Raw genomic sequence first — 20,481 nt, forward strand, 5'->3', positions numbered from 1 at the left:
TGTCACAGGGCCACGCTCCCTCTGAAGAATCCGGGGGACTTCCGGCTCCTGGTGGCTGCCAGTCGCCCCTCCAGTCTCTGCCTCCACTTGGCACAGGCTCCTTCCCTGTGTCTCATCCGTCTCCCCGGGGACCCTCATAAGCAGGTCAGTCACCGGATTTAGGGCCCACTCTATTGCGGGCTGAGCTCATCTCAACTTCATTACATCTACAACGACCCTATTTCCAAATGAGGGAACATTCTGAGGTTCCAGATGGATGTGAATGGGGGTGGCTCCTCCCATCAGAGGAGCCATGCTGGAACTCACAGAATCAGCCACAAGCTACCTGGTTTCTGATTTTTAGGTCTGCCAAGTCACCCCATTTCCCCTGGCTTCTCCTTCCTGTCTCACCCACGCCCATGTCCCTCCTGCTGTTTCTGCAACCCCTCTCTGGAGTCTTGGGAAGCTCAGAGGGTTTTTCCAGGGCCAATTGGCCCAGGTGCACCTCACTTTACCCTCGTTGCTCAGAAGGACCAGGGGTTCATGGGTGCCCTGGGCTCCACTGGGGATGGAGGCCCCCAGCACTCAAGTTGGGGTGCCGCCAATGCAGGTGATACCCCTCCCACATCCCCTTGGCCCTCCTGTCCCTAAGCTGACCCAACAGATTCCAGATGTATGCACCTGGTGCCCTCTACCTGGGCTTGTCCAGCCATCCAGCCAGCTGCAGCATGGGGCAGCCCAAGTGCCAGGAAGCTCACCTTCCTCCTGCTGGGTCAGCTCTCAGCCAATGTCCTCAGCTCCCTTGCCCCATGAGTGGTGAGCTCCGCTGCATGGCTCACACTGCCCTCCAGACACCCCTGTTCAAATAAGCTCCAGGCACCCGTTTCCGGAGGGACTTCTTTAGAAATGCTCCCTGTGCCTTCCCCCAGCCTCCCTCCTTGGCCCTCGGTGCTCCTGAAACACCTGCCGGTGGGCAGTGACTCTGTCTCCAGCCACTGCTCCCAACTCCCCAGGACACCCCTCCCATCCCCAGATCTGTCCAGCCCTCATGAATCACCCCCTGGGAGATGTTTTGACTGCCCCACACAGGCCTCCAGCCCCCAACCCCCAAGACCCCAGCTCCCAATACCTGGAAGTGTGCCGTCTGGGCTATTCACTCATGTGCCGCTCCGACTGTCTCTGAGCAGCTCCAGCTTCACCCCTGTGTCCCATCACTGAGCAACACAGGGAGGGCCCGGGGTGGCCAAGTGGTCTGCCTGTGGGCACCGGGTGACACCACAGTCAGGGCCCAGCGGTGATTTTCGGAGATTTAAGGCACCTTTGCCATTAAAAAAAGAAAGAAAGAAAAAGAAGAAACATGTAAAAATAAAGTTTGCAACTGCATTGGCTTGAAGACAAATATAATCCAGGCTGGATTCATTATTATTACATTCATTTTTTTTCTCTTGATGTTAAAGGAAATTAAAATGAAAACATCTTTCCAGTTCCTTAAAATATCATGGGCCCTAGGCTCTGCAACGGTTGCACCTAATGCAGTGGCTGGCCAGGCCTGGCCACCAGGCCAGGCCCCCCAGATCTGGCCACCAGACCTGGCCCATACTGGAGGGGCACTGGAGGCCAAAAGAACAGGGGAAGGAGAGCTGAGGCCCTGTAGGTGGCAGTGACCCGGGCGGGGGCTGAGCTGGACATGAGGCTGGGGGCCAGGGGGCAGGGAGCATGCCCCCCAAGCCCCCCCCACTCCTCCCCCTGGGGCTTGCGGGCTTACCCAGGCTTGAGGGCTTGTGCTGTGTCTCCTGTTGTGGGGAGGTGGTGGGGCCAGAAGCTCAGATCGGAGCCAGACTGGCTGGAAGTGAAGCTCAGCAGCCCACACCGCCAGCCCCGGGCCCCTGGGCAGATCACTGGATGCCTAGTTCCACCCGTCTCCTCGTCTGAAAAACAGCGATACGGAACGAAGCACTTAGAGTAGAACCCAGCAGGTCCTTAACAAGTGTTACCAGCCTCTGTTATTAATTATTTCTGTTACCACTGATTATCTCATTGGGTCCACCCAGCAACCTGGGAGGATAATCATTTTCCCATTTTTGGAGGAGGAAACCGACCAGTGGAGGGAAGGGAACTTCCCGGGGTCCCGGGGTGTGGTGAGCATGTCCTACCTGCCAGGCGCGGGGCCGTGTCCTCCCTGAAGAGGCTTCTGATGAAGGACAGAGACTCCACTCCCCACGGCACAGACTACAATCCGAATTCCAGTACAGCCCAGACCCCCACCCCCATCCCAGGCAGTGGTAGGGTCCGACCTCCACCCAAATCAGCCGACTCCTGGGCCCAAGCCTTGAACACCCGGCCCCCCAGGGCTGGATGGGGCCCTCATGGCAACCCGATGCCAGAACCCTCCGTGGCAGGCTCTGCTGCTTGTTTTTTCTTTTACTCATGACTCATGTTCTGGAGACACCATGTTGCAAGAACAGTGCATTCTCTGAGGCCCACACTGGAAGAATGCAATCATCGGGACAGCCCGGGATGGTCTGAACAGCAGGACTGAGGGATTTGCTTTTCCCTGATTCCCAGCTCCCCGGGGAGTGGCCAGGACCCTAGCAGCAGGTGGGAGGGGAGCCACCTGCCCCGGGAGCCAGTGCGGGTGTGAGAGCGAGGCCCAGCCTCCCTACAGGCCAGCATCCACTTCACCCCAAAGCATCGGCCTAGTGAACGGGAGTCCCCACGGGGCAGGGCACCAACCCCAACTTGGGGTTTCTACCCAGTGACATTAGCCACAGGCTGGCCTGAGCCAGTATCTGCTCTTCCCTATTTGTTCAGCACTCATTGCTTTATTCACCAGCAGCCTGTAGACAAGACGGACCCAGGTCTAGCGGACAAGACAAAAATGGACAAGTCATCACACAAGTCCCTATAAATGATCCTGTAGTGAGGGCCAAGGAGGGAAGCCCACACCAGGCTTCTCACCAGCATAGGTCCCAGAAAGCTTCTCAGGGGCAGAAACCCCGAGGGGCCCACAGAGAGGAGGGGATGGAGGGGCAGGGGTCCAGCACGAGGTGGGAAGGTCCTCTCTGTTTCACTCTGGGTGTTAGCTGGCATCCTGACAGTGCCCGCTCTGGGTGTGTTGGCTCTTGCACCCAGCAGATGTTCAGTGTGGCATGACTGTGCTAGGCTCTGCCCTGGGGACCTGCAGGTAGCATCCGAGTCCTGCCTTCAGAGCCTGATGCCGTCATGGGAAGATGGGTGGTTTTGAACCTCTCCCAGTGCACTCTCCTCCTCCCTTCCTCTCCTACTTGCCAGGGGGCTGGGCCCTGAGGATTCTTGCTTTGGAAGGCGGTGGGGACTGCTGAGAACAAGGCCCTCACCTGGACTGGGAGATGGGGCCTCTAACCTAGGGAGCCTCCCACCTGATGGGAAGAAGCTGGAAGCCAATGGGGAGGAGTAGTGGTGATGAGGGCCCCTGAAGCTCCCAGAGAATCCCAGAAATGTGGCCAGAGCCCTGGGAAGCACCTGTGGAGCCCCTCAGGTGAGGTGTGCAGATGGCAGATGGAGCGTCTCAGGGGAAACCATGCACTGCCCCTGACCCAGACCCTGCACCGGCTCCTCACTGCTCTGCCCACTGACACCTGGCCAACCCACCCTCTATCAGAAAGCCAGGCAAGCTGTTAAAAAACTGAATCCCACACTTCTGATCTCCTGTTGGGCAAGCAAAAAACTTGGAAGTTGCTGCTCAGTCTTAACAAGTAAAAAACCAAATAAGCCAAAAAAACCCCACTCTTCTTAGATCCATAAAAGAAGGAAGGTCACAGGGCAAACTGCTGCTCCCCAAATTAGAAACACTGACAGGTGAACACAGGCCATAACTTACAGGAGCAGAAACCTTCGTGAACACCTGAGCTGTGATTGATGAATCGCTGGATGCTCAGTGCGGACGACCCCGGAGTCAAAACTCCAGGGGGACCCGTCAAGGAGGGTCCTCCCCCTTCTGTGAGTTTTCACCTCCAGGTTCTTACCAGGAACATCGGGGAGAAATCCCCTCGTGTTTTTGGCAGGAGAAGGGGAAACGAACCATCTTGAAGTACCCCAGAGCACAAGGCCTGCACTCAGGAGGAACCAGTTACCCAGAGCCTAACCTGCTGGGGTTTTATCAGAGCCTAACTGACCCGGGGGCAGGGGAACACCCAGCTCCAGCCGGCTCTAGCCAGCCCGTCCCACCCAAGGGAGAAGTGCTGAGAAGCACGTGGGAAGCTCAGAGTCCAGAGCACAGGCTCACACAAAAACCAGGACCTGCTCACGGGACTACAGAAGTCTTCTCTCCGGCCCACACCTCACCACCACATCACTAGAGCCTACTTGCAGCGGTTCCTTTTACCCAGTACATTGTGTCCTGCTAGCAAGAAAAAATTGCCAGATATACTAAAAGGAAAAAAAAAACACAGTTTGAAGATATAGAGCAAATATCAGAACCAGACTCAGGTTTGGCAGGGATGTTGGAATTATCAGACAGGGAATTTAAAACAACGATAAATATGCTCAGGGCCCTCATAAAGTAGACAGCCTGCAAATACAGGTGTGCCATGGAAGCAGAGATGGAGATCGTAAGGAAGAACCAAAAAGAAATGGGAGAGATCAAACGCACTGTAAGAGAAATGAAGAATGCCTTTGATGGGCTTGTTAGTAGACTGGACACGACTGAGGAAAGCATCTCTGAGCTTGAGGATATCTCGATAGAGACCCGCAGAACTGAAAAGCAAAGAGAACAGAATATCTGTGGACTGTGAGACAGTTACGGAGGTGTGACGTGGTGTAATGGGAAGGCCAGAAGGAGAAGAAAGAAGAAAGGAACAGAATAAACATTTGAAACAAGAATGACTAGAATCTCCCCCAAATTAATGTCAGACACCAAATCACAGATCCAGGAAGCTCAGAGAGCACCAAGCAAGGATAAATGCCCAAAAAACCACACCTAGCCATTTCAAGCTGTAGAAAATCAAAGATAAATAAAAAATGCTGAAAGAAGCCAAAGGAAAATAGGGTATTACCTACAGAAGAACAAAGGTAGGAATTACACCCAACTTCTGCTCAGAAATCGCACAAGCAAGGAGAGACTGGAGTGGAATGTTTAAACCCCATAAATCTAGAAGTCTGTATCCTGTGAAATCACCCTTCAAACATGAAGCAGAAATGAAGACTTTCTCAGACAAAAACTGAGGGAATTAGTTGCCCGAAAACATGTTTTTTAAGAAACGTTAAAAGAAGTTTTTTTAGAGAGAAGAAAAAAAATATAGGCCAGAAACATGAATCAAATGAAGTAAGGAAGCACATGAGGGAATGGGACAAGGGGAGGGTAAAATGAAGCCTTTTATTTTTTTTATTCTTAATTGATTCAACAGATAATTTGTTCAAAATACCAAAAAATGTATTTGATTATGTATACATTCTATTACATATATATTCATAAGAATATATATATATTCTTATGTACACATATATAAGTGAAATAAATAACAGCAGTGGTACAAAAGATAAGAGGTAAGAATTAGGATTACTTTGTTATTATGAGATGCTCCTAATACCCATAAAGCAGGATAGTGTTTTTGATAGTGGATTTGAATTAGCTATAAGTTCATATTGCAAACTCTTGAGCAACCACTAAATAAGAAAGAAGGAAAAGAAGGAAGGAAGGAAAAGAGAAAGAAAGAAGGAAAGAAAGAAAGAAAGAAAGAAAGAAAGAAAGAAAGAAAGAAAGAAAAAGGAAGGAAGGAAGGAAGAAGAAAGAAAGAAAGAAAGAAAGAAAGAAAGAAAGAAAGAAAGAAAGAAAGAAAAAGAGAGAGAAAAAGAGGAAGAGAAAAATAAAGAAAGAAAGAAGGAAAGAAGAAAGGAAGACAACTTATATGGGAAGAAAGGGGAGAAAATAAAATCATATATAACATTTAATTAAAACCACAAAAGGCAGATCTGCAACAACACAGATGAACCTTGTGGACACCAAGCTAGGTGAAATCGGTGACAGAAAGGCAAACATTGTACGATCTCACTGATACCTGGAAGCTAAAAAAGTCAACATTACAGAAACTGAGTCAAAGGGTGGCTGTGGGAGGCTGGAGTGTGGACGAAATCGGGAGCTATTGGTCCAAGGGTACAAGCTTTCCAGTGTGAAGTGCAAGAGTTCATGGGATCTGATGCGCCCGGCAAGCGTGGTGATTATCGTCAACAGTGCTCTATTGTATACTTGACAGTTGCTAGGATTGTAGATCTTAAGTGTTCTCACCACACACAAAGGTAACTATGTGAGGTGATGGACGTGTTAACTAACTTTATTGTGGTAATCATTTCACAATATATATGCATATCAAATCATTGTGTCTTATACCTTAAATTTATGCAGTTTTACTTGTCAATTATACCTCAATAAAGTCGGAGGGGCGGAAAGAATAGTTATTTTAACACACAAATCCCCCAATACCAATTACTTAACACAATAAATATTTCATACTCAAAAAGAAAACCCACAAGGGGCAGAAAACAAGTGGAAGGCAAAAATAGGAACAAAGACTAAAGGCAATAAATATAAAACAGTCACAAATGCGGTAGATATCAATCCAACTATATCAATAACCTCTTTGAATGTCAACGGTCTAAATGCGCCAATTAAGAGACAAAGATTGTCAGAGCGGATCAAAAAACAAGAGCCAAGGGGGGCCTGGGTGGCTGTCAGTTGAGCGTTCAACTCGGTTTTGGCTCAGGTCATGATCTCCTGGGTAAGACTGAGCCTCTGGCCAGGCTCCCTGCTCAGCGGGGAGTCTGCTTGAAGATTCTCTCCCTCTGCCCCTTCCCTGCTCTGTCCCTTCCCCATGCTGCCCTTCCCCCCTCCACTCTCTCTATAATAAATAAACTTAAAAAAAAAAAAAAACAAGAGCCAACTCTATGTTGCCTACAAGAAACTCACTTTATTTACGTATGTATTATTGTTTATTTTAGAGAGGGAAGGAGGAGAGAGGGGCAGAGGGAGAGAGAGAACCTTAAGCAGGCTCCACGTCCAGCATGGAGCCCAACGCAGGGCTCAATCTCACAACTCTGAGATTGTGACCTGAGCTGAAATCAAGAGCCAGATGCTTTGACACCTGGGTGACTTAGTCGGTTAAGCATCTGCCTTCAGCTCAGGTCAGGGTCCCAAAGTCCTGGGATCGAGCCCCACATCAGGCTTCCTGTTCAACGGAGTTTGCTTCTCCCTCTCTTGCCCCCCCCCCCAGCTTATGCTTTCTCTCTCTCTTTCTGTCCTTCTCTCTATCCAATAAATAAAAAATAAAATCTTAAAAAACCTCAGATGCTTAACCAACTGAGTCACCCAGGTGCCCCACAAGAACCTCACTTGAAATACAAAGGTGCAAATAGATTAAAAGTAAATGGATGGAGGAAGATATGCCATGCAATACCCATCAAAAGAAAGCAGGAGTTGCTATATTAATTTCAGAGAAAGGAAACTTCAAGGAAAAGAATGTCACCAAGAGGGCCGCCCGGGTGGCCCGGTGGTTAAGTGTCTGCATTTGGCTCAGATCATGAGCCCGGGGTCCCGGGATCAAGTCCCACATCAGGCCCCCACAGGGAGCCTGCTTCTCCCTCTCCCTGTGTCTCTGACTCTCTCTCTGTGTCTCTCATGAATAAATAAATAAAATCTTTTAAAAAAAGATCACCAAGGATAAAGAAGGATATTACATAATGATAAAGGAGTCAATTCTCCAGGAAGACATCACAGTCCTTAATAGGTATGCACCTAACAACAGAGCATCAAAATATGTGAGGCCGGGGATCCCTGGGTGGCTCAGCGGTTTGGCGCCTGCCTTTGGCCCAGGGTGTGATCCTGGAGACCCGGGATCAAGTCCCACGTCGGGCTCCCTGCATGGAGCCTACTTCTCCCTCTGCCTGTGTCTCTGCCTCTCTCTCTCTCTCTATGTCTATCATAAATAAATAAATAAATCTTAAAAAAAAATATGTGAGGCCAAAACAAATAGAATTTCAAAGAGAAATAGATAAATTCACTACCACAGTCAGAACTTTCAACACCCCTCTCTCAGAAATGGACAGACCCAGCAGGCAGGAAGTCAGGAAGGACATAGCTGAACTCAATAGCACCATCAATCATCTGGATAAAATTGACATCTATAGACTACTTCAACCAGTGATAGCAGATTACACATTCTTCTTAAGTTCAAATGGAACATTCACCACAATGGAACACATTCTGGACACAAAACAAAAAGAATGCTGGAGAATTCCAAAACATTTGGAGATTAAACAACATACCTCTAAATAACATACATGTCCAAAGAGAAAATATAAAAACCTTTTGAACTGAATGAGAATGAAAACATAATTTATCAAAGTTTGTGGGATGCAGGAAATTTGATAGCATTGGGTTCATATACAAAAAAATAAAAGAAGGGAGGGATGCAGAGTGGCTCAGTGGTTGGGTGTCTGCCTTTGGCTCAGGGTGTGATCCCAGGACCCAGAATCAAGTCCCGCATCGGGCTCTTTGTGGGGAGCCTGCTTCTCCCTCTGCCTGGGTCCCTGCCTCTGTGTCTCTCATGAATAAATAAGTAAAATCTTTTAAAAAACAAAAAGGGAGATTTGAAATCAATCACCTAAGGAGATCAAATTAAATCCAAAGTGAGCAGGAGAAATAATAAGAATTAGAACAGAAATCAATGAAATTGAAAGCAGGGAATCAATGGGAAAAACCAACAAAACCAGAAGCTGGTTTGAAAGATCAATAAAATCAATAAATGTCTAACCAGGCTAACTAAGAAAAAAGGAGAGAGAATTCCAATTACCAGCATCAGAAATTAAAGAGGGGACATCACTACAGACCCCATGGACATTAAAAGGACAATCAAGGACAATACTGTGAACAACTCTAAGCCAACACATTTGATAACCAAGATGAGATAGATCAATTTCTTGAAAGACACAATCTGCCTGAATGCACACAAGATGACATAGACAATATTAAAAGGCCTATATCTATTAAACTCATCGAATCGATCATTAATAGCCTCCCAAAGCAGAAGGCACCAGGCCCGAATGAGTTTACTGATGAATCCTACCAGACATTTAAGGACGGCACTATACCAATCCTCTACCATCCCTTTCAGAGTGTAGAAGCAGAGGGAATACTTCCTAACTCATTCTATGAGGCCAGCATTACCCGAATACCAAAGCCAGACAAAGACGTTACAAGAACCCAAAGCTATAGACCAATATTTCTCATGAACATAGATGCAGAAATCCCCAGTAAAATACTAGCAAATCAAATCCAACAGTGTGTAGAAAGAATCATAGGCCCCGACCAAGTGGGATGTAGCACAGATATGCAAGGCTGGTTCAACAATCAAAAATCAATTAATGGCGTCCAACACATTCACAGGCCAAAGGAGGAAAGTCACGTGATCGTGTTAATACATGCAGAAAAGGCATTTGATGAAATCCCAAACCCATTCACGATGAAACTCTCGGTAAACGAGGAACAGAGGGGAACTGTGTGATTCCGACAATATGATAGTCTGTAAAAGGCACAACTATAGAGGCAGGAAAGGATTGGTGGTTGGCAGGAGTGAGGGAAGGGAGGGATGAGCCCAGCAGATTTTTAGGGCAGTGGAACGACCTGCATGATACCCTCACGATGGATACATGTCATTACACATTTGTCCAAACCTATAGACCGCACAGCACCATGTAAGCTACAGACTTCGGGTGAAATGGGGCTGTGGTGGCTAATTTCATGTGTCCACTCGGCTGGGCTAAGGGATGCCCAGATAGCCCATAAAACATTGTTTCTGGGTGTGTCTGTGAGGATGTTTCAGGCAGAGATTCGAGTTTGAATCAGAAGATTGAGTAATTTAGATCTTCCCGACTCCACAGGCTAGGCTGAGCCAATTCTCAGAAGTCCGTCCATTAGAGAGGACAAAGGTGGGGAGGGGCCTCTGCTAGGCTAGTCAGAGCAGGGCAGGACCAGCATCAAGGAGACAGATGGTGTCGGAGGCAGAGGCCCCGCAGGCAGACAGGGCAGGTGCCCAGGACATGGGTCAGGTGCCAAGAAGCAGATGAGAGGTGGGTCTGAGGGGTGGTGGGTAAGGTCCAGCCTGGGGAGGGCAGATCCTGTGAGCACAGCAGAGCTGGACATCAGGCACAGGATCCCCAAACACAGTGGACGACACACCTGCTGGACCTAGACTCTGCCTGGACCCACAGGCTTCCCTATGCCGAGGGGTCCTGGGAATTCTCTGGAGACAGGTAGTGGGCAACCCGGGCAGATAAGCACCAACACCCAAGCTTGCAAAGTTCAGCAAAACCCAGAAAGGGAGGTAACAAGTCCAACTTTTTTCTCTGGGGGATGGAACAGGAAGGATTTGCAGCCTTGGCTCCAGGTACTCCCTGAAAATCGGGCTTGGGTGCTTGGGGCATCACTACCCAGCCACATCTGCCCGGCCCGAGTGTGGGAGGCCCTGGCAGTGAGCCCTGCAAGCCTGGGCTTGGGGTCTGGACCTGTGCTCTGGGCCCCAGTGCACTTAGTCCCCCAGAGCCCCGTGGACCATGCCACTCTGTGGCCATATGTCCCTCCCGCTCCTGGCCTGTCTTCTCACCCTCAGATATGGGGACGGGTTTAGCAGGCCTGGCACATAGTGAATGTGTGGCAATGATAATATTGACTTGCAGGGAAGTCGTGAGTACTAAGGGAGGGAGCCCATGGAAGGCCCCAGGTGTCCAGCATCGCACACAGCAGGCGGGTAATTGATGTCTGCCTCTCCCTATTCCATTCTCCTTGTACCTCTCACATATGTTCCAGAACTCTGAGCGTGGCAGTCAAGGCCTGGCCCTCCTGGCCTCGGCCCACTGCCCCTCCTGGCCACCCCCTGTCCAGCCAACTCCCGAGGTCCCAGCTCCCAACACATCCTAGGTGACACCACCAGGGAATCTGCCCAGCATCGGTTCACTGGTGCCACTGTCCACATACCACGACAGCATGAGAAATCAGAAATGGCGTGTGGTTAGGGATGGGGATGTTTGAGGTGCTTTATGAAAACCCCCTAAAGGCCCCCAGCTCCCAGGACAGACCCTGACTCCTGCCACCACTGGCTGCACCTCATACCTCCTCCTCTCGTCTGCCCTGCAGGGGGTTGCCAGGCAGGGGACACGTCTGTCCCATACCATCTGACAAGACTTTCCCTTAATGTGGGGCTGTGACGGGTCCCTTTTGGGCCTAGAGCCCATGGAGTCACTGCAGTGTCAACACTGGTATAAAAAGTGATGGATGAATGACTCGTCCATCTCACAGATGAGACATGGCGGCTGTGCGTGTGGGCTTCCCGGGGGGATATGCCTAGATTTAAATAAAACTAACCCCCAGCCTCTGCTTTCTCACCCATTACCTGGGGATAAAGGATAGTTACCCCTTGGTAACAGTGAGGATTGACTAAGATCATTTTTCCTGGCATTTATTGAGCACCCGTTATGTGTCAGGTGATGTCCCAGAAGCATGGGATTTATCAGAGAACAAAACAGGAAAGAAAAAAGAAAAAAAAAACAAAAAAACCTGTGCTTGCAGAATTTACATTCTAGTCAAGGAAAGTAGGAAATAATAAATCAAAACCATTACAATGCCAGGTGGTAGTAAATGCTTTGCAGTACATCTGCTAAAAGGAGATGGGATTGGGGGGGAGGTATCCTTAATCTATATTCCCTACACCTCATTAGGAAAGGCCTCTCTGAGACCGTGGAGTTGGAGGACAGGCCTGAAGGAAGAGAGGCAGCGAGCCAGGTGGCCATCTAAGGAAAAAGCCTTAAGACAGAGGGAACAGCCAGTGCAAAGGTCCTGAGGCTGGAGCATGAATGTGGGTTCAGGAAGAGCAAGGAGGTGAGTGCAGAGGAGCAAAGCAGGGGAGGAGTACAGTGTGCCGGTCCAGTCCAAGGAACAGCAGGACAGGATAACAAGCGGCCTGCAGGATGCACAACAGCCCCCGCAGGTGGCCCCCCTACAGGGTTTCAAGATGTCCTAGAGACCAGATTACAGGGACAAGGCAGGAGCAAGGAGACTGGAAGGAAGCTACTGCAGTGGTCCCTGGGGGAGGTGGTGGCGGCTGGGCAGGGTGGGCGTCTCGGAGGTGGGGAGATGTAGTCAGATTCTGGATACAGCCAAGGATACAGCCACTGTGGAGGCCACTTGCCTGGGGTGTGGATTTAAATTTAAGTTAGGGGCGTCCAGGTGGCTCAGTCAGCGAAGCGTCCAACTCTTGATTTAGGCTCAGGTTGTGATCTCGGGGTTGTGAGTTCAAGCCCCGCCTTGGGCTCTGTGCTGAGCTGGGAGTCTGCTTGGGAGTCTCTCTCCTCTGCCTCTGCCCCTCCCACCCCAGCTCGCACACGCACGCGTGCTCTCTCTTACTCTCTCTCTTTCCAAAAAAAAATTGTTTAATAAAAAATAAAATAGGGGATCCCTGGGTGGCTCAGTGGTTTAGTTTAGGGCGCCTTTGGCCCAGGCCGTGATCCTGGAGTCCTGGAATCGAGTCCCACGTGGGGCTCCCTGCATGGAGCCTGCTTCTCCCTCTGCCTGTGTCTCTGCCTCTCTCTCTCTCTCTCTCTCTCTCTCTGTGTGTCTCTCATGAATAAATAAATAAAATCTTTAAAAATAAAATAAAATAAAAAATAAATTTAAGTCAGCCAAGTGAAATGACCAAGAAGCCAGTTTCTCCGTCACACTGGCCAAGCATCAAGGCCGCAGGAGCCGGCCAACAAGAGTGACTTTCCGCCTGGAGGGGGCCGTGAGGTGGAGAGCGACCCCAGGGCTCCTGTGGGGCCCAGCCGAACCGACCGTGATTATCAGCATCACTTGATGGCTGCTCGGGAGAGCCCACGTCCCTCCTCCGCAGCCACTGGGCGCTAGGACCCTCCAGCAAACACCCCAGAGGCGAGGACACCCCCCCCCCCCGCCCCTTACCAGGCCCAGAGGCCCCCTGGGAGGCAGCAGGTCATCTTCAAGACCATGGGAAGCTGGCACCTGGCCCCTCTGGTCCAGCTCTGGGCAAGCCCCCTCCCCTGTCCCTGTCCCAGCCTCAGTGGACAGCTGGGTGCCTCTCCTTCTGGTTCGGGTGCGTGGGGCGAGGACAAAGCCCCAGCTCATGGAATGCAGTGGGGGTGGGGTCCCCGGGTGCGAGGAGGTGGTGATAGAGGTGACAAGGGGACAATTTAAGTGGAGAATGCCGCCCAGCCCCAAATGAGTCACCTGCACCTTCCAAAGCGAGAGGCCAATTGTGGCCTTTTCATAATCGTGATCCGCAAAGTGTAGCCTCCGCCACTCAGACGCCAGCAGAACACAGAGCCCGAGCCCCCCCGAAACCATGACTCTGCCCCCCCCCCACCCTTCCCCAGATCACCTGCTCCCGCTTCCCGGCGCCCTCCCAACAAAAGGGGCCTGTGGAGAAGGCCTCTGGGCAGCAGCCCGGGGCCAAGGCCTTTGTGTGATTGGGGTGGGGGGTGCAGGGTGGGCAGTGGCTGGGGGTGCTCCTGCTCCACAAAAGAGCAGCTAACCTGGATTGGGGCAAGCAGTGCCGTCCCAGGGCAGGAGGTGGTGCGGGCCACACCTGGCTGTTGCCAGAACATTCACGGGCACGTTTCCCCCCGACAGGACACAAAGTGCGTCTCTAACAGGTCACCCTGCCCACCCAACTGCCTCACAGCCGGATGGTTTGGGGCCGGGGAGGGGACAATCCCAGGTAGCCCTCGAACCCAGCATAGGTCTAAGATCTGCCTACAGGATGACAGGGGTCGAGAGGTCGCAAACACGAGCCGCCTCTGCTCTTTCCTGCTTCTTCCCAGGGACGTCTGTAGACCCAAACCCGGCCCTTGATGAAGCGCTCAAACCAAACTCAAACCGGGAGTCCAAAGGGACAGGTGAGACCAGGAGGGCGGCCCTCTCTCTGTCGTCCCCAGATGCAAGCGCCACATCTTACAAACCACAAAAGTGCCGGGTTTGGGAGGCATCCCTGCCCCCTCGTTCACCCTCTGTCATCAAGGAGGCAAGGATGCACCCCGAGTTCAGAAACCACTTCCCTGCCAAATGTCGGGGCTCAACGCCCTGGACCGGAGGGCTTGGCTGCAGAAACAGAAGAATGGGGATTTATTTCTCGATTCACAGGGAAAAGGTTAGGTTACATCTGAGTTTTCTCGAGATGAAGCCCCTCACCCCCGACTCCCCAAAATGCTCTTTGGCCTCCAGCACCCGCTGCTCCAGGTCGTCCTCAGGGAAACAAAGGAAAGCCCGTCCGGCAGCCGCCGTCAGAGGCGACCACGGCTCGGCTGCTGGCCGCTTGCCGCGCTGACGAATGGAGATGCCGCCGCCGCCGTGCAGGTGCAGGCAGGGGTTGGAGTGAAGCATATCAATGGTTCGCCGCCGGCTCCCGGGGCGCCTGCAGCCCGCAGAGGGCTCCTCCAGCCCGCTCGGTGTTGTGATCCTGGCCTCCTCGTGCTGGCTTCCGAGCCGCCTCTGCCAGGTTCAGAGCCGCCACCCGGCTGCTGGCACGCCAGCCCTGGGCAAGAGCGGGCCTGCCCGGGGGGCTCTCGCAGCAACGCTTTGACTTGGCTGCGTCCAGCTGCGGGGACTGGCTAATGAGGCACAGTCGTGGGCAGGTGGGCAGGATCAGAGGCTGTCCCCAGGTAAAACTGTCTCGACAATACCGCTCACCCCGCTTAGCTTTGTAGTCTAAACTCCACGTATCTTATGCTCTGGCTGTCTTAGAAATAAGCTACCTGCAGCCTGCCCTGCCTGCAGGATGGGAGGCAAACAGACGCAGAGGCGAGGACCCAGGGACTCGAGTAGGCAGAGCTCTGGCTTTGAATCTAGACTCTACAACTTCCTCGCTGTGAAGGCTTGCGAAAGCCCGTTACCCTCTAGGGGCTCCGCTTCCTCATCTATGAAATGGGGATAGTGACGTCTGTCAAGGTCGTTGGGAGGGTTTAATTATTTAATGCAGGAAAAAAATCCCGGTGTCCAAAGGATACTTAGAAAAGGCATCAAAAGCATATATACGAATTATTACATTGGGTTTTTTTTTCCTTAAGATTTTATTTATTTATCCACGAGAAACACAGAGAGAGGCAGAGACATGGGCAGAGGGAGAAGCAGGCTCCCAGCAGGACCCCACGGTCACGACCTGAGCCAAAGGAAGACGCTCAACCACTGAGCCACCCAGGCGCCCCGAATTATTGCATTGTTTAAAAGAAAATAGACCCATGTGCTCATCACTGGATTCTGAGTTTGAACTCTGTGGGGAGGAGCTCCTGGGGGGGACCCAGAATGGAGGGAAGGGGTCAGAGGGTGGAAGGCACCAGGGATGACTGGGGTCCAAACTGGAGGTGGCCCTTCAGTCGGTGGCGCCGATGGAAGACAGAAGAGTGAGAGGGGTCCAGGGACTCTTCTTGATTGTGGGGCTGGAGCCCCGCCTCTGTCCGCAGGCCATATCCCCCCTCCTCTGGCTGTCGCTCCATTCACCTTTCTCCTTCTCCCAGGTAGGAGGCTGTGGGCACCCCCTCCGTGCCTGGGGTGGGGGCAGCGGTTATCAGCAGCCCGCCAAGCCACTTCCTCTCGACGACTCCTCCCCAAACCAGGAGCCCAGTCAGGGATCCGCAGTGGAGAACACCAGCCACATCCCAGGAGAGAAGAAGCAGCAGACCTTGGGCTTTGCTTCTTGTCTGTCTACACACCTGCTGTGTGACCCTGGGCAGGTTGTCCAGCCTCTCTGAGCCTCCTCTGCTCATCCGTACAATGGGATGATGAGTAACTATTGTAGAGGCCGTGACCCGGAGGGCGATCCAAGCCAGATTCGAAGTAAGGCAGGGCCAAGCGTTGGCTTTAGGGCTGCTATGCACTGAATCTTTGCATCACCCTCCCCCAAATTCCTATGTTGAAGCCCTAACCCCTAATGCAATGGTTTTTGGAGGTGGGGTCTGTGGGAGGTGATTAGGTTTGGATGAGCTCATGGGGGTGGAGGCCCGTGATGGGATTGGTGCCTTTATCAGAAGAGACCAGAGGGCTTTCTCTCCCTGCCCTTGCCTCCCACCCCCAACCACGTGGGGACGGGAGAAGGCAGCCGAGTGCAAGAGAGCCTCAGCAGGAACCAAATCAACCGGCTCCTCCATCTCGGGCTCCCGGCCTCGGCCTCCCTAACCGCGGGAAATAGATGTTTATCATTAGAACCACCCGGTCTCCGGTATTTGTTAGAGCCGCCCGGGCCCACGGAGACAGAAATGGGTCCTGAGGCGTGGGCACCGCTGTAATAAATATCTAAAATGTGCAAGTGGCTTTGGAGTCAGGTAATGAGTAGAGGCTGGAAGAGGTTTGCGACGCATGCTAGAAAAAGCTGATACCGTGAGCAGCCTGTTAAAGGTGCTTCTGGTGGCGGCTCAGAAAGGAAAGACGAGAGCCAGAGAGACGACCTCCATTTCTTACCGACGACACAAGTCACCGCAAATGGAGTATTGGTGGGGATGGGGACATTAAGGGAGTCTGATGAGGTCTCGCATGGAAACGAGGAGCCAGGGAGCGGTTCTCGGAGGAACGGGATCCCATTACAAGCTGGCAGGGAACTTGGCTGAAGCCCGCTCGTGTCCTAGGGCTTTTGTGGGACGCAGAACTTGCGAGAGGTGAAACCGGGTATCTAGCCGAGGAGATCTCTAAGCAGCCAAGCGTCAAAGAAGCAGCTTGGTGCTTCCTAACTGTTGATGGCAAAATTGAGGACGTAAGTGATGGATTGAAGTCGGAATCATTGGGCAGAGAGGAAACAGCCTGAAGATTGGGGAAAGTCTCGGCTATCTTATATTGCACGAGACGAGAAAGCGTGTGTGGGAGAGGACACGGAGGCCGTGGCCGGCCACCTCCAGAAGGAGGAGAGTACGCGGTGGCCCCGTGCACTGGCTGTGCCCTGGCAGGAACCCGGATGGAAGGAGCAGGATGGAGGGAAAGAGGCCCTGGGCTACTCTGGCCCCATAGGACAGATTAGGACAGTTATTCGGCTACAAACCTGCACTATTCTTTAGGACAAGAGGAGTGGGGAATTGGGGAGGGGACCCCAAAGGTTACGAGATACACAAGGACTAGGGATAGAACCCATCACATCACGACCTGGTGGCTGTCGCTAACGCTGCTGTGTGACGTGGAAGACAGCTGCTAAGGGGCGCCTGGGTGGCTCAGCCGGTCAGGCCTCCGAGGCTTCGATTTCGGCTCAGGTTGTCATCTCAGGGTCGTGAGATGGAGCCTCGTGGGGCTCCGTGCTGGGCGTGGAGTCTGCTTGTCCCTCTCCCTCTGCTCCTCCCCAGCTTCTCTCTCCTTCACCCTCTCTCTCAAATAAATAAATAAAATATTGGGGCGCCTGGGTGGCTCACTGGTTGAGGGGCCTGCGTTTGGCCCAGGGTGTGATCCTGGAGTCCCGGGGTCGAGTCCCACATTGGGCTCCCCGCATGGAGCCTGCTTTTCCCCCTGCCTGTATCTCTGCCTCTCTCTCTGTGTCTCTCATAAATAAATAAATAAAATCTTTAAATAAATAAATAAATAAATAAATAAATAAATAAATAAATAAAATATTAAAAAAGAAAAAAGTTGCTAAGAGCCCTCCTCTGGAGGAGAAATTCTTATTGTCGTATGTCTCTGGGTGCTGCACGTCAACTACACCTGCGTGGTCATCATTCCACCTCGGGCCAGTCATGGGTGACATCCATGGAGCTGTGCATGGTAGGTAGAGACCCGGGTGGAGCCATCTCCACGACTCGGTGGAGTCAGCCTTATGGAGGAGACAACCCAGGGCGACGTTGGAAGACGAGTTAGATGGGAAGAGGCCAGGCCTCCGGAGCAGCATCCCAGGAGGGGCAGCGTGGCCTGAGCAAAAGCATGGACACTGGAAGTGTGGGGGTCTCCTGGGAAGCACCGGCGGCCGAGTGTGGCCGCTCCAGGGGGTTTGTACATAAGCAGTTATTTTTAAAAAGATTTTATTTATGTATTTGTCTTTTTAAAAATTTTTAAATCTTCTTTATTTATTCATGAGACACAGAGAGAGACAGAGAGGCAGAGACACAGGCTCCATGCAGGGAGCCTGATGTGGGACTCGATCCCAGGACTCTAGGATCTCGCCCTGGGCTAAAGGCAGACGCTAAACCGCTGAGCCATCCAGGGATCCCTTATTTACGTATTTGAGGGAGAGAGCAAGAGAGAGAGCAAGTGAGCATGAGCAGGGGGGAGCGGCAGGGGAGAGGGAGAAGTAGACTCCCTGCTGAGCAGCGACCCCCCCATGCACAGGGCTCGAACCCAGGACCCAGGATCATAACCTGAGCTGAAGGTGGACGCTGAACCCACTGAGCCCCCCCAGGGACCCCACATGGACAGTTTTTGGTCAGGAGCATCTGATAAAAAGGCAGGGAGCTGCAGGGCTGAATCAGACTGTGGGGGCTCACAGTCTGGTTGGGGGGGGCTAGTCCGAATTGGAAACTCAGGCCCATCGGGCCTTCACGAGCAGGAGAGCACAGGCCCAGGGAAGAAGATGCAGGCGCCTTTCGTCCCCTGTAACTGAAGAGTCTGGGGTCACCCTCTTCCTGGGAGCTTGCACATCATCACCAAGGCTGAGGGCTGGGGTGCAGCCAGGCCCCCAGGATTGCCTGTTCACACTCGATGTGGGGGGGGGGGTCAAGGAAAGAGGCGACTCAGACCCAGCCTCAGTGGGACCTGGGTCGGGCCGGACCCGGGGGGAGACAGGCGCTGCCGGAGGGCCCCACGTGCAAGAGCCAGGCCCAGCATCCCGGGGCGCCTCCCCACTCAGCGGGGCCTGAGATGCAGCCACCGGGGGCTCCTTTCAAGCCACTCCTGAAAGACACTGCCCCGGAGCCGGCCGTCCCGGGAGAGCGCCCCGCTCCCGCTGTGCTCCTGGCTCTGCAGCAGGCCCTCGGCCAAAAGCGATAGAAACCCGGGCCTGCCTGCGGTCGAACGTCTCCCCATCTGGGCGCCGGCCACGCGGCACTGCCGCCAACCTGCTGTCGATACAGACAAGCCTCAGCAGCTGGAAAGACCCCGCAGCAGATAATCAGCCCCCGGTGCCCCTCCCCAGCCCTGGAAGGCAGGTGATCACTTATTCTGTCCAGCGCACCTCAGTCCTCCTGGTTCAGTTTTTCTTGATCAGCGTGAAGGCCAAGTCGGAAACGTTCAAGGATCCTCCGCGCGGAACCCCCACGCCCGCCCGTCCTGCGTGCAGCGGGGCAGCTGGAGCAGCGGAGGCAGGGAGGCCCGCGGACCGGCGAGGTCTCCCAGGAAGGAGAGCCTGTGTTCTCGGGAATCATTCATTCACTAGCCCCCGGATGCCTGCGCCCACATCCCTCACCTCTCCCTGGGGTGGGGCCGTCATCCCCGTTCCCGGTGACACACGTGGGACTCGGGATGAGGACAGTGACCCCTTCCTCACCCCTGTGGCCGCTGTGAGTGGGGGATGGCTGGGAGAGCGTGGCGGGGACGGCGGGCACATCTTCCGTGAGGAGCTGCGCTCAGCTGCCACCTCTGAGCCCATGGTGACAAGATACGGGGGGCTCAGCTGCAGCATGTCTGGGGCCCTAGGCTCGGTGCCTGATATCAGGGTATGACCCTGCGTCCTCAGGTCGCCTCCTGATTGCAGCAGCAGGAAGAGGAGGAGGAAGGAGGAAGGGCAGATGGGCACTTGCCAGCGGGACAGGTGCCTCTGAAGAGCTCACCTGGGACTTCCTCTCACACCTGAGGGACCCGCCTTCTCGGGGGGCAGGTGGGTAAAGCAAGACGGGTCTCTGCCCCACACAGACTCTGGGCCAGCTGGGCTGCCAGGCCAGGGACAGAGCCAGAGAGAGTGGTTCTGGGTCCCCACGGGGGGTCCCGCCTCTGTGGGCCAGCCTCTTGCTCCCTTCTGCCTTGGGGTCTGGCCTCTCCTGCCTTGCGCCCTGGGCTCCCCCTGGAATCTTGCTGCTGTGTGACCCCCGCCCAGAATCCCCTCTCTGCTCCTCCCTGCCCGGGCCAGAGAGAGGGGCTCCGACGGGTCCCCCTCATCCTCTCAGGGCACACACAAACCGGCTGCCCTCAAGTGCCAGTGTCTGCCCTGGACCCATCAGCTGGGGCGGTGGGTGCGGCACGTGGCCCTCCTGGGGGAGGGACCCTCATACGGGGCCTCCGCCCAAACCTGCAGGCTGGGTGCCTAGGAGCCCGCGTCAGGAGGGTGGGTGGAGGTGAGCGTGAGCGCGCACGGTGGGAAGGGGCGGTGGCTGAGGTCGTGAGCAGCGCTGCCGCCGGGGCCTTGGGCCAGTCGCTCCACCCTCCCGTGCCTCTGTTTCCTTCTCTGTCCCATGAGCTTATGTCACCATCTCCGTAAACGGTGGCTGTTCATCTCCATCAACATGGCCAGTGTTCGGGGGACCGGCCTGACGCCTGACGCATCGCCAGTGGCCTCCCAGAACGCTTCCCGTCCT

Source organism: Vulpes lagopus, chromosome 6, assembly GCF_018345385.1.
Source record: "Vulpes lagopus strain Blue_001 chromosome 6, ASM1834538v1, whole genome shotgun sequence".
Classification (NCBI taxonomy): Eukaryota; Metazoa; Chordata; class Mammalia; order Carnivora; family Canidae; genus Vulpes; species Vulpes lagopus.